At 39.9% G+C, this 13473-nt stretch overlaps 1 long non-coding RNA gene across 1 annotated transcript in view; it reads right to left on the bottom strand.

The window, feature by feature from the left end:
• Positions 1 to 1127: 1127 nt before the first annotated feature.
• LOC115646917 overlaps positions 1128 to 13473 on the bottom strand; it is a 51282-nt gene continuing 38936 nt past the window's right edge. Inside the window, exons 2-4 of the long non-coding RNA XR_003999171.1 lie at positions 3555 to 3644; positions 2980 to 3086; positions 1128 to 1896 (exon numbers count right to left, since the gene is read on the bottom strand). This is a non-coding gene — a long non-coding RNA (uncharacterized LOC115646917). The remainder of the gene's footprint in view (positions 1897 to 2979; positions 3087 to 3554; positions 3645 to 13473) is intronic.

Raw genomic sequence — 13473 nt, 5'->3', positions numbered from 1 at the left:
GGTGGCCAGGGACTGGGAAGCTCCACAAGTTGCCCTCAACCCCAAGTACCTGTTCTGCATCTCCCATTGGCCTGGAATCACAACCAATGGGAGCTGCAGGGAGCGGTACCTCCAGAGAGGTGGTGCAGGAGGTGGTACATCATGCAGAGCTGCCTGGCTACCCATGTGACTAGAGGCTGCAGGGACCTGGTGGCCACTTCCTCAGAGCTGCAGTAAGTGTGGCCAGGACTCCACACCCCATCCCCCGGCCCAGTCTACAGCCCCCTCTCACACCCTAAACCTCTCATTCCCAGCCCCAACTACAGCTGGAGCCCTCGCCCCCTGTACCCCAGCCCAGATCCCCCTCCTGCATCTCCAATCCCTCATTCCCAGCCCCACTCCAAGCCCTTCACCCCCTCCTTACCCCCTCACCCACACCCCAACCCAACCCCTTGCCCCAGCCTGGTGAAAGTGAGTGAGGGTGGGGAAGAATGTTATTAGAAAGTTGTTAACCCTATTCAGAGAATGTAGAAGATAAATCCCTGCTCTGCTGTCTAAGTTCTGATATTAGATCTGCTGAGCCATTTACTTTTGAACTTTTTCTTTCTTCTGTATTCATTTTTTTTAAATATTCTGGTTTTTTAACTATATTAGCTTCCAAAGTTACTATTATATCTGAATGTATACATCTCTCTAATTTGTTCATGAACAGTCTATCTTGGGACTTGTATTTCACCACTTTGTTTGACATTGAACATCTAACTAAATTATTTTCTTATTGGTTTATGTGCTTAGGTGCCCTGCTGAATCATAGACTCATAGAATACCAGGGTTGGAAGGGACCTCATCTAGTCCAAACCCCTGCTCAAAGCGGGACCAATTCCCAAATAAATCATCTCAGCCAGGGCTTTGTCAAGTCTGACCTTAAAAACCTCTAAGGAAGGAGATTCCACCACTTTTCTAGGTAACCCATTCCAGTGCTTCACCACTCTCCTAGTGAAAAATTTTTTCCTAATATCCAACCTAAACCTCCCCCACTGCAACTTGAGACCATTACTCCTTGTTCTGTCATCAGGTACCACTGAGAACAGTCTAGATCCATCCTCTTTGGAACCCGCTTTCAGGTAGCTGAAAGCAGCTATCAAATCCCCCCTCATCTTCTGCAGACTAAACAATCCCAGTTCCCTCAGTCACGATGCTTCCAAAGCAAAGGCAAATGTACACTCCTTCAATCAATTCATGACAGAAACTGCCACAGCAGCTAGAAAAAGTACTAGCTGATCATACATTGCCCTACAGTGCCTGCTCTAATCTCTGCTTGTTAAGATGTAAAGGCCCTAGTTCAGCAACATATACTTAAGTTCATCCCTATTCAGTACAACACTTAAGCCCCATTAACTTTAAACTAAACATGTGTGTAAGTACTTTTCTGAATCGGTATCTAGAAGGTGTTTGGTTACCAGGATAAGATTTCTACATCAGTAAAAGAAACTGCTAAGTATATAGTTTGAGACCTGGAACAAAACAGATGACCGAAAGAATTTCATATGAAATAGGAAAAAATAATAATCTTGGAAACAGGAGAGCCATACATCAAAATGGTTACTGAAGACATAAGAAAATCTTTAATATATAAAATTCATGAAAGCTAGGAATGTTTCACAATGCCTCAGACATCCATAATATCTGTAGTGGATGAATTTGCTGATACTCCTACTTTATCGTTAAACTCTCTGAAAGATTTTCACTCTCCCCTTTGGATACCAAAGGTATTTTTTAGTGTACTGAGGAAAGGGATGATACATCATGATATATTTCTCTCTCTCTCTGGCACAGATTGTTGCATTAACATCCTTTGGCTTGGTTGGAACTTCACAGTTTCCCTTATGTAAGGGGTGGCTTGCAGGTGCTCTGCCCCTGGTCATAACAAAGAACAGACACTGATTAGAACTAGTCAAAACAGTACAATGTTGTCTCTTTGGGGGTAAAAACTTTCTAATTCTGAAAATTTTCAACCTGCTCTAATTGCGACTTGATTTATTCCCTGCTCTGAAAGCAGACAAAGTTTCTCTCTTTGCTCCTTTTGTGAACAGTTCCTTCCACACTATGCTACCCTCTAGCCCAGCAGCCCCCAATGTGGTGCCCACGGGTGCCATGGCGCCCGCCGGGGCCTTTATGTGTGCCCACCTAGTGCCCAGCAGGGAAGAGAAGCTGCAGTCCCACGCCTGCGGGGACAGAGAACTCCGGGGCTGCAGACGCTGGTGTTCTCTGTCCTCCCAGCTTCTCTCCAGCTTCTCTCTGCACTGCCTAAAAAAACCCAAAAAACAAACAAAATAATAATAAAAAAATGCTCCAACTCTGCAGAATGGGCAGAATGCCGCCCCATAGCATGTGCTGCCCCAGGGACATGCTTGCTCCACTGGTGCCTGGAGCTGGCCCTATATGTGAGTAATTGTTGGGGCCGCCAAACTCTTCTGAAAACATGAACGTGCTAGTGGCCACAAAAAGGTTGGGGACCACTGCTCTAGCCCCTCATCTGCCCTCTTGCCTGAATCTGGGAGTACTTTGCTCTCCCCAGCACTCTGCAGCTACAGTCATAATCTGATCGGGGAGTACAAGAGGGCCTTACTCCCCGCTTACTCCTCCACACAGCTGAGTGAAGTCTGAGGGTATGGCTACACTTGCACTTCAAAGCGCTGCCGCGGCAGCACTTTGAAGTTTCAAGTTTGGTCTCAGCACCTCTACGGGTGTAGCTTGCAGCACTGGGAGCCGCTTTCCCAGTGCTGCGGCACTGTTTACACTGAGGCTTTACAGCGCTGTATCTTGCAGCGCTCGGGGGTGTTTTTTCACACCCCTGAGCACGAAAGTTGCAGCGCTGTAAAGAGCCAGTGTAGCCATGACCTGAGACAGTCTCTAGCCCTTTGTATTTGGGAACATGCAATGTGGTTCATCCATGGGAGAGGAAAGGAAACCTTTATTTAATAACAGGAAAATTCTTACATTCCTCAAGGGCCACTGAAGTCAGATAGAAGAAATTATTTTGCTCAGCGCTGAGTTTTGTTGCCTGAGGTTTTTCTGCTTCAGTCTTCTTCCCAGCAAAGCTAAGGCTATGCAAAGATCAGAAGCAATATTTTCTTTTACTCTGATGACTGTCAATTGAGTTTCTTTTGTCTTTAAAATTAGATTAATAGATTTTAAAGCCAAAAGGAACTGTTGTGGTAATCTAGTGTGAGCTCCTATATAACACAGGACATAGGATTTATGTATAGAAATATAGAGTGTTCTATATATACACACACACTATATATATAATTTTACTATATAATCATATATAAGACTTTATATTACACACACACCACAATTTGAGAATTGTACATCTGAGATTATTACATTCTTATTTTTCCACCCAAGATGTTTTAGGATATTTTTCCATTAAAAACATTTAAAAGATTTCCTCCTGATATGACTATTCAGGTGTCTTGTTTCTTCACTGATTACATTGATGTAATATTTTAAAATTATACAAAATATTTTAAAATGCTGAATCAACATTTTTGTTTAAAAAAAAATCTCACCTGTTGGACAATTATCCCCTCTTGCTTTATAATAAAATGAATGTACCGGTATTTTCTTGCTATGTTTTCCCACATAAGAAGAATTCAAACCTGAAAACCAAATAGAAATAACCTTCAAACAGAGACTTAATACCAACAGTGTATTTTCCAGACCTGTAATAGCTCATCATACAGTTTAAGGGAATTTGAGAAAACATACAAAGATAACTGTAAAATTATACAGAATTAACAAAAAAGGAACAGAAAAGCTCCTGTGAACAACCAGAAATTGTGCTGAATTTGACAAAACACAACAATATGTGTCAGTAATGAGTTAATGTCAATAGCATGTTCTACTCTGTTGGCTGAAAACCAACAACTCATGCTGATACTTAAAAACAGGAGAAAAATCATGAAAAACAAAACAAAAAATCCCAATTCTCCGCAATGATCACAACACTACAATTCAAAGTATGGTTACAGTTGGCTAAGATTTTCAACAGTGCTTAAAAATTGTGGAGGCCTTGATTTTGAATTCTTAACTTGAGACCCTCCTAACAGGGAATGATTTTTGGAGGCTAAGTACTCAGCATTTTCTGAAAACTTGGTCCTTTCTTATGTCAAGGTGATCATTTAAAAACTGAGCCCCTACCCCACCCCCAGATCAATCTTTAGCTCTGAAAATCTTGGTTGCATTGTTTTGGACCATTGCTGTAGAACATCACTGTGGTTTTTTAAGGAGTAATCCTACTGAAGGAAGCTCACAGCACAGGTAATTGCCTCACCTTCTTTTCCACAGAGGAAAAGACATAGGCAGAAGATCTTTGGAGCAAGCAAGCTGGGAATTCAGTAAAGAAACTGAAGAAGGAAAGGATGTAATATAAAGAGATGTAACAGCAAGAACAAGACAGGAAATTTCACTGAAGTGGCTGAAATATAGAAAGAGACAAGGTGGGTGAGGCAATATCTTTTATTGGACCAACTTCTGTGTTGAATGAGACAAGCTTTCAAGCCACACAGAACTCAAAAGCTTGTCTCATTCAACAACAGATGTTGGTCCAATACAAGATATTGCCCCACCCTCCTTGTCTCTCTAATATCCTGGGCCCAACATGGCTATACCACCATTGCAAACTGAATAAGAAACATTTTGTTTATATTATTTTATTGAAAAAGTAAATTTTGGATGAAAAATTTTACTAAATAGTTGTTCATGTTTTTGTGAAACATTTGCAGGTTTGTTTTTAGATGTTAGCATACTTGTTAGGCCATCAAACAATTAAACTCACAGCATTGGTTTTTTAAACAGCAAAGTTCAGAGTTTCATGCAGAGATGAAGTTTTACTGTAATTTAGCCACAGCTTGATATCTAGTCTACTCATAGATCAAAGTCTTTGCTTATGAGATTCTTTATGGTGAGGGAAAGAGTCATAACTACAGTGCTGTTTATAAAATTAAATTTGCATTTTAATTCAAAAAATAATGTAACACCTTTCAAAATTCTATTTACTTGTATTCTGTTATAGGATCTTCTAAAAAAGTAATCAAGCATGCATAAATGCTGAATCAGTGAAATGGGGTGTAAGAATATATTTGGATTAAATTAACCAAGTAGCTAACTGAATCCTAGTGTATATCCAACTGGGCAACATAGACCAGCTTCTTTACTAAATCACCAAGAGTTTTAATTAATTTGAATCACTCACAAACTGCGTATCCAATTTTAATTCACTCTTCATTAATTGATGATCAATCGGCAGTGAATTTAAATACAACCTTTTTTAATTCTGAGTTTCTCAATTTTTGGGTGGCCTAATTTAAAACATGTAGATATACACTAATCCTTATAGTGCTGCTGACTTGATTTGTGGCTTCAACAGCCCCTGTGGCTGTTGCACCATTGTAGAATAACCAGAACCACACTCTTCTTTATGCCAAGAAATAGTGACATAGTTATAGGGGGTGGGAGTGTGGGCATCACCTGCTTAGAAAGAATCCCCAGTGAAGGAGGCTTCCTTATGAGAGGTCCTGAGGTTTCTTTGAAGAACCAGCATAAAGTGGTTGCAGTACACCTAAGAATGACCTCACTACACATGAAGCAGTGGGGGCCATTGTCTGACTTCGTAGGAAATGGTGTGTGGCACCTTTATGGGCTAGATAGCCCAAGAGTGACTTTCTGCATCAGCTTCAAACCAGGTCAGCATGGGGATGCCGACCCATTCCCTGCCCTAGGTGACTGGAAGAGAAAGGAAGCCATTTAGATCCACTCCAGTACAAAAAAGTCCTCTTTTACCTGAACCACGTGGAGCAGCACCATCCATGGATGAAATTAAATACCAGGTTTGGCCATGCTTTCACTGTGGGCATTATGCTAGTCACTCCTTTCTCAGGGGGTGGGAAGAATTTTTTCCCCTCACTGCCAGGTAGGAATGGGAGTGGGTGGTTGCCTTCCCCACAGCAGGTTGAGGGCTTAGTTGGGGTGGACATGAAACAGGGGTTAGGCTAAGATGTCACAACTCCTTTTGTAAGTGAGTGGCAAATGTCCAGTGCAGGTACTCCGTAGTGGAGGGATATGGTGATCAGATAAAAGGATTGGCAAAGGATTAAAGGAGGTATTCTTTAAAGGAATGGAAATGGGGGCTCATGACTTCTATGATTGGTATGGTAGGGAGCCAACATACCACTTATTTATAGCCCCCCTTACCCTACATTCAGGAGTGGGGTGGTGAGCTGGCTGGAGACTAGAATAAGTAAAGGAGGAGGCCTCTGGGTATACGTAAATAGTTCTGGAATTACCTGCACTATACAAATTGATCTGCTGGGTACTCCCTGACATTTAGGAATAAAGTTGCAGCCTAATTAAATTATATCCAGTGTATTCTGTCCTTTCTCCAGCATATCTAGACAACAACCATGGAAGGCCTGCTCTGCACAGGAACTGACCATCTCGACCTCCAGTTCCAGTCAATTGGATCTGTAGCTGCTCAGTCTCAGAAAAATAAATCCACAGGTATTTTGGGCACGCAAAAACAGAGGAACTTTAGAAAACGTATGCCTGAGTTTCTTGGAAATATTCTTATTGTTGTTATTTGGTGAGACTTATACAGCATTGCTTATGGGTTGGCACAGTTTACCTGGCAATTTTTGTCATATTTGGAACAAAGCATTTCCATTTTTCCATTCTGAAATTATTTTGTTTTGAAATTCTTTATTTTGTAGTATATTATAATGAGTTTTAAAAAAAAAAGAGTAAAATTCAAAATAAAATATTTTGATCAAGTTTTTCTCCACAGAAAATTTTAAAGATTTTGGGTTTTGTTCTAATTTGAACTAATTCCCATTGGGAGTTAGAATTTTAAAATCTCATGAGGTGCCTTTCCCTTAATCTTTCTAGCTCATCACCTCTAATGTGTCAAATGGGGTGAGATAATTAGGCTTGAAAGGATTACATGTTTATGATTAAATGTCAGCAAACATCAATTTCACAGTTCACGCAAACACACAAACCAATGAAAAAATATTTCCATGAATAATAATAAAAAATTTACAGATAGACAAAGTAAGAAAAATGCCACTTGAGAATTGAGTTTAATTCAAGAATATTTTGTATATTTTGACATCTGATGTTGACAATTTGCATTTTTAATGGTTATAAAACATTAATTTTTTCAAACTTGATGTCTGTCAATAAAAAATTGTCTGACTTCATCCATTATCTAACTCTTCCCATAATTTCCTGCAACTGCAAAAGTTATTGAAGTAATCTAATTAAAAATAAATTAATATCTGTCAAAATGATCAAAGATAAAAATCAAATTCTTCCAAACCTAAATATAGTGTACCTTCCTAACAGGGATGTCTGAAGATTATCTAATATTTGTGAAGTTCACTGTTGTTTTTATTACAGCTATTAATTTTTTAACTATTATTCTGAAGGACTCTTTTGGACAAAATTTTAAAACAGACTAATCTACATTCTTTTTTTTAAAAACATCCATTATTGTTCTTATCGTTTTTATAAGCATTTATGCAGTATTTTATCATAACAAAAGGTTCTCCATATTTCCCTAAACAATATTTTTAAATATTAACAAAATGCTATTCTTTCCCTCAGGTTCCCTTTTGCATCAATAAAAAACCTACTGCAGTCTTTCCAAATGCTTCAACAAAATTGTTTATTTAAAAAAAAATGTTCCCCTAGGCTCCCCTTCATAATATTTTAAAACAATGAAACAATTATATATAACTAGGCCCTGTTTCCCTAAACAGTTTTTTGAAATGTTAAAAAGAATCCCATTGTTAATCTTCTGCTCCCTATTCTTGGCATCAAAACTTTTCATTTATTTATTAAAAATTTAGTTGGTCTGTTATTTTGTCCCCCGTTCCCTATTGCCACCATTTTTCCAGTATTAAATCCATTTTGATTTTTCCATAAAGTCTTCACTCCTTATCATGTCTGAAATTTGGAGCAGGTCAAAAATCAGAATGTCCATCCCATGACAAAAATGACCGGTCCTTCTCCTATTGTAGGACTGAAGTCACTAAAACTCCCACTGGCCTAAATGGGACCAGCATTGAGTCTTCATTCTCAAACACCCTTTAGGGGAAAGGGCAGATGACACAATGAGTGAAGTGGAGATAGGCACCAGAAATCAACAAGAAAATATCAATTCCCTGCTGTCAGTGACTGGACACCTGTGCAACTTTACCAAAGCCTGTGTGTTTGCACAGGTATAAATGAGTTCAGAAGCTGACCCAACACCTTTAATTCACAACCCTAGTAACTTCTCATCTTTTAAACCTGTAAAATAGTGATATTTATTTATCTACTTTGTTTGACAGCCTACATTTGGCTGACTAAATCCCTCCTAATTACTTGTTAGAAAGATTTCCTAAGTGAGTATGTTAATAAATCAGTTTCTATAACCAGAGAAGATGTTGCCATTCATGTTCGTGAGAAACATCATTTTCATGCTACCCAGGGAACAAGACAAAATCATCCATTTTCCTTAATATTGCACTCAATCCATTTGAACTGTCCTTCAGTTCAGTTGCCACTGAATATTATGTAGCACTTGGCAGGTGTGACGTTAAGAAAGGGGAAACTTCGGCAGAATATCAGGGAAAAGATTCCTGCCACCGATCTCTATTAGCCTGTTGAATAATCTTACAGTGGAAGCAATTGAATGGCCATTCAAAACTAGACAGAACAAACCACTAGGAAATGTACAATAGGGAAAAATCCTGCACTGGCAATGAAATGTGCTAGATGGCCTAAATCATATACTTAATTATTAGGTCCTCTGCTCTGAACTCATCTCAGGTGTAACTACTGTGTCTTCCCCATCTTTACACAAAAGTCCTATGATTCTGACAGTCCTGCTAGTATAGTGTGCCAAAATGCGTGCATCTAAGCCAGTGTCTTCAAATCATGTATTCTTGTTATTCCTCACTCCCATCTCACCAGTCTTCATGCCGGTGTTCTCAGAAGTGCAAAAATATTTGTCACAAGGTTGAGTTAGAACTAGATTATATTGTTTCCCTAGGAAGTTTTACACTGTGCTACAGATTTCTCAGATTCTGAGCACTAGCAATCACTTCAATTTTAATTCCCACCTCTTCCCCCAACTCTTCTCTCCCACAACAGTTAAACTCTTGTGTCTAATTTATTGCAGGACTTTTCCAGGTATCTATAATATTCATGAATCATTTAGTAAAAGCATAACCATATTGGCTACTTGACAAATTGCTGAAACAACTCTAAAACCCAAAGTAAAGGCCTTTCCTAAGGGTGAGTGTCTCACCTGTGCACATCAGGGTCTTTGTAATAGCTCTAGGTCTGATCACACGGCAGGACCCTGCCAAACCACAGAGTACTAATGGGGACTTCTAATTGATCAATAATACATCAGTAGATCAGGCAACACCCAAGAAGTGTCTATGCTAAGGACAAACCTATTTACTATGTAGAATTTCTGGGTCTTGTTTTAAGGGTAGCCAGAATTTTACATATGTCTGTATAGAGTGTATATAGTTAATGACTTGTCTGAGCTGTAAGTAAAGCATTACAGCTTTGACAATAGCAACATTTCGACACTAGGTTTAATCAACTCTCTGTGTTTTACTACTACACAGCTACAGGCACATCTGAATAAATCTGCAGAGCCACTTGCCATTAATCTCAATCTGTGCTTTGCCATCATTTTTATCCTGTCCCATTGTGAATGTGTAATATTCATCTGATGAGCTGTCACTTGCTTTTCTCATATTTGGGCATGGCATTGTTCCCATCCATCCTTTTTAATATATGCTCAGCCTTTTGTCAGTTACTTTCTATTTCAACTTTAACATACGACTGGATGTAGCTCATATTTTCCATATTTATTACCACTTTCTTCTCTGCACCTGAGTAATTGAGTATGATCAAGGATATATCCCCTGTACCGACATCAGTAAAATGTGAAGAGTTCTGCTACCTTCCATTCAAGTTACCTTGTTTCATTATTAGTGCATGTCAAAGCATCATGCCACTTTTGGATCTTGGATGGGATGGAACCTAGTGTGGACCCTGTTTTCCAAACACATGGCAATCACCCTGGGTAGACTCTGCGACTCTTTCCCTGAGAAAACAACATACTTAGGTAGCCATATAATACCTCATCAGTTTTTAGCCATAACGCAGCTACTGCCAACAGTGAATCACTGTGGACCTGGGAGCTGCCAATGTGACAGAATAGCCAGAAAAGCTTGCAGATATTCCATGGACTAACAACTGCTGAGTCTCCTTTCTGCAGAACAAGACCCTGTGGCTGAACATAAATAAATTGATTTCATATTCACCCAGATTAAAATGTATAGGAATTGCCTTCCAAGTGGTTTAAATAATTAGTGTAAAAAATAAGTTAGATAAAAGATAGCCTATTCATATATTCAGATTCCGTTGTTGCATCTACAATTTGTTTCCTTCCGTCACGTTTCATTGCAGTGGTTCAGTAACAATGTCATACTGTTATGGTAGGGTGTCATTCCCTGACTTTTCAGGAAAAGGTAAATTGGTATGAGAATGATAAAGCTGTTTAATAATTCTGTTATGCTAATAGCAGCAATGTATCTATGCAATTGCCACTACCAGATTTTCAAAACGCCAGTAAAAGACTGGTGAAATATTTAATATATTATAATAAATAAAAATATATTAAACATTATATTCTAATGGAATGCAATGGTGAAAGGGCCAGAATTGCTGTGCAAGGTGCTCAGAATTCTGCTAGTACAAAATCCTAATATATGAATTGACAGAGAGCATTTATGTCATCTGCCATTATCTACCAAACCTGAAAGCTATTAGCTTTGAAAAATGCTACTCATTATCTAATTAGCTTTTACTTAATTACCATAGAAAACTCAAAAATTAAGATAAGGGAAAAAATGAGCAGATATTTGCACTTGCATCGGACCCCCACCAAAACTGACTTCAATCAGGCTAACCTGAGTCTGGTAGTGCATGCCAGTGAGGCTCTGCCAGAGTATAACAGTCCACCAGCAGGGATTCAGTTGCAGGACTGGAGCCATAAAGAGTAATCCTTTGGGACATGAACCAGATATTCCTATGTATTTATCCTTGCACATTGGGGCTAGCAGGTCAAGTCACTGGCCAGTGCCTCCAATAACATTCTCAATAGCAACAGGATGTCTCCCTTTTCATCAGGACTGAGTTTTATTTCTCCCAATCAAAACAGTCAATACATTCAACAGATAAAATAAGCCCTTCCCTCAACCCACAGTGAGTCACAGGTGCCTAGGTTCTCCCTGCGAAGTTCACTCTAAAGTGAGCTGCTTGTTGACTTTTTATCTGAGAATCAAGTGGCCTAGACTATCATCTGATCACTGGTCTCTGACCCATCAGCTGGAAAGTAGTTAACTAGTCACAGGTGGCAGCTAAGCCCCACCCCCTTAAAGGGCCAGTCCACCTTGTGACAGGGCCTTTGGGGGTTAACATAATATACATGAGGAAATGATCATAAATAAATGGATGAATGTGCCTCTTGTATACATTTTTGTGCTGTTTATAAAATGAAATATCCCTTTCAAAAGTATTTTATATAAATGCTGATTTCTACATAGTTTCTAGAAACACAGAGGCTTCCATGACACATCTTTATCTGCTGAGATAGGGACATGGTGTTTCCATACAGATATTATCCCTAGAAACAAATACAATATATTTGCCTATATATAATACTGTTTGTTGCTCATAGTTTGTCTAATATGTCATATTAATCATCAAGGGTTATATCTCCAATTCTGAGCAACAGAGATGCAGGCATGGGGAAAGAGAAAAGGGCAAAGATCACTCTGCGCTACCTTTGCATCTTCCAAGCTGTGGAAGTGGCCAGGGACCAGAGTTGAACTGAGTATGGGCTGGCAATGACTGCCCCAATCATGCCCCTACACTGGGCAAGCAGCACAGGGCCATTCTGCCAGCAGTAGATCTTACCCTCTACCTAAAAAAATCCTTAAGTGATGTAGAGGTGCTTTAGTGACTTCCATTCCCTCCACACCCAGTGTCCAATGCAAGGTTGGGTCAAAGAGGTATGGTTAGGGCATCACTGTGCACATTGGCAATCACTAGTTGCTAGAAAAGCCCCTTGGGGCCATGGACAGCCAGGCTGTGCTAATTTATGCTGTGGCCCCTCAAATACATGCCAGCTGGAGGAAGTTAGCTGCATCCTTTTCAAAGCTGCAGTCACATTTTTCTTCATTACTCCTTTTGGGGCAGCTTAGCCCCAAACTCTCAGCTGAGCTGAATGGTCAATTTAGTCCATAGTGATTATTCTTGTTTTCCTTTGCTATTGGTAGGGTGCAAACTAAAGTCTTGCTATCACCTCACCCCCAGCCAGTCTACTGTAGAAGAACGTGAACCATTGTGCTGATGATGTAAGTGTCCTTGTACTCCAGTGCATATATGTAACAAACACACATTAGCTTTTAGTGTTCTCAGCTCCTCTGAGCTTAGAGCTGCAGGTTGAAAGCATTTTTGGCAACTGCTAAAATTTTTCAATTGCACACTCACTGAAAAGTCTCTTCTTTAGGAAAAGTAAATGGAAGAAAGAGCTAGTTTTCTCTTGGCAGTGAAAACTTTGGGTGTGCTTGAATTTGCTCTAGTGCACCTCTCTAACTGCTTCAACACAATGCCAGGAGAAAAGCACTAGGGCTGCCAAGAGGATTCAGGGAGCCTGGGGTCTTCAGTGGTAGGGTCCTTCTGCTCCGGGTCTTCGGGGCACTTCGGCAATGGATCCCGGAGCGAGTGAAGGACCCGTTGCCAAACTGCCACGGAAAACCCGGAGTGGAAGAAGCCCTTGCCGTCGAAGACTGAGAGCAGAAGGAGCTCCGGGTCTTCGGCAGTGGGTCCTTCACTCGCTTCAGGTGTGTTCAGTGGCACTGAAGCACCTGCTGCAGAAGACCCTCCAAAAACTCTCATGGGGGCCCCTGTGGGGCCCAGGGTCTGGGGCAAATTGCCCCACTTGCCCCTCCTCCCTTAGGTGGACCTGAAAGGCACATACAGACCCAGAATTCCATCACTTTCAGCAAGGATTGCACAGAGTCAACCTCCCCACAAACAAGTCCCAAAAGAAACTTAGTTCTTACGTACCAATTTTATAAAATTTTGTAATGAGAAAGAAACAATAATAGCAGCTAAATTTCTACTAAATACCAAGGCTACTTTGTAATTCACATACATTATGTTCAGTTATACATAAATAAATGAAACCTACTAAAACACAGTGAGAAGTAACTCAGAGTTCAAAAGTTTGAATTGAGTTCACCTACGTCTCAGTTAGAGTCTTTGTTCATCAACTCTATACAGTTGAGTCAGCAGCACTGCAACCATATCTTCTCTCCTCTTGCAGAAATCTCTACATGGAACCCACACAAACAA

The sequence above is a fragment of the Gopherus evgoodei genome, chromosome 2 (assembly GCF_007399415.2).
Source record: "Gopherus evgoodei ecotype Sinaloan lineage chromosome 2, rGopEvg1_v1.p, whole genome shotgun sequence".
In the NCBI taxonomy this organism is placed as follows: Eukaryota; Metazoa; Chordata; order Testudines; family Testudinidae; genus Gopherus; species Gopherus evgoodei.
Note: the sequence above shows the minus strand (reverse complement) of the source record. Positions and strands in the feature narration are given on the sequence as shown.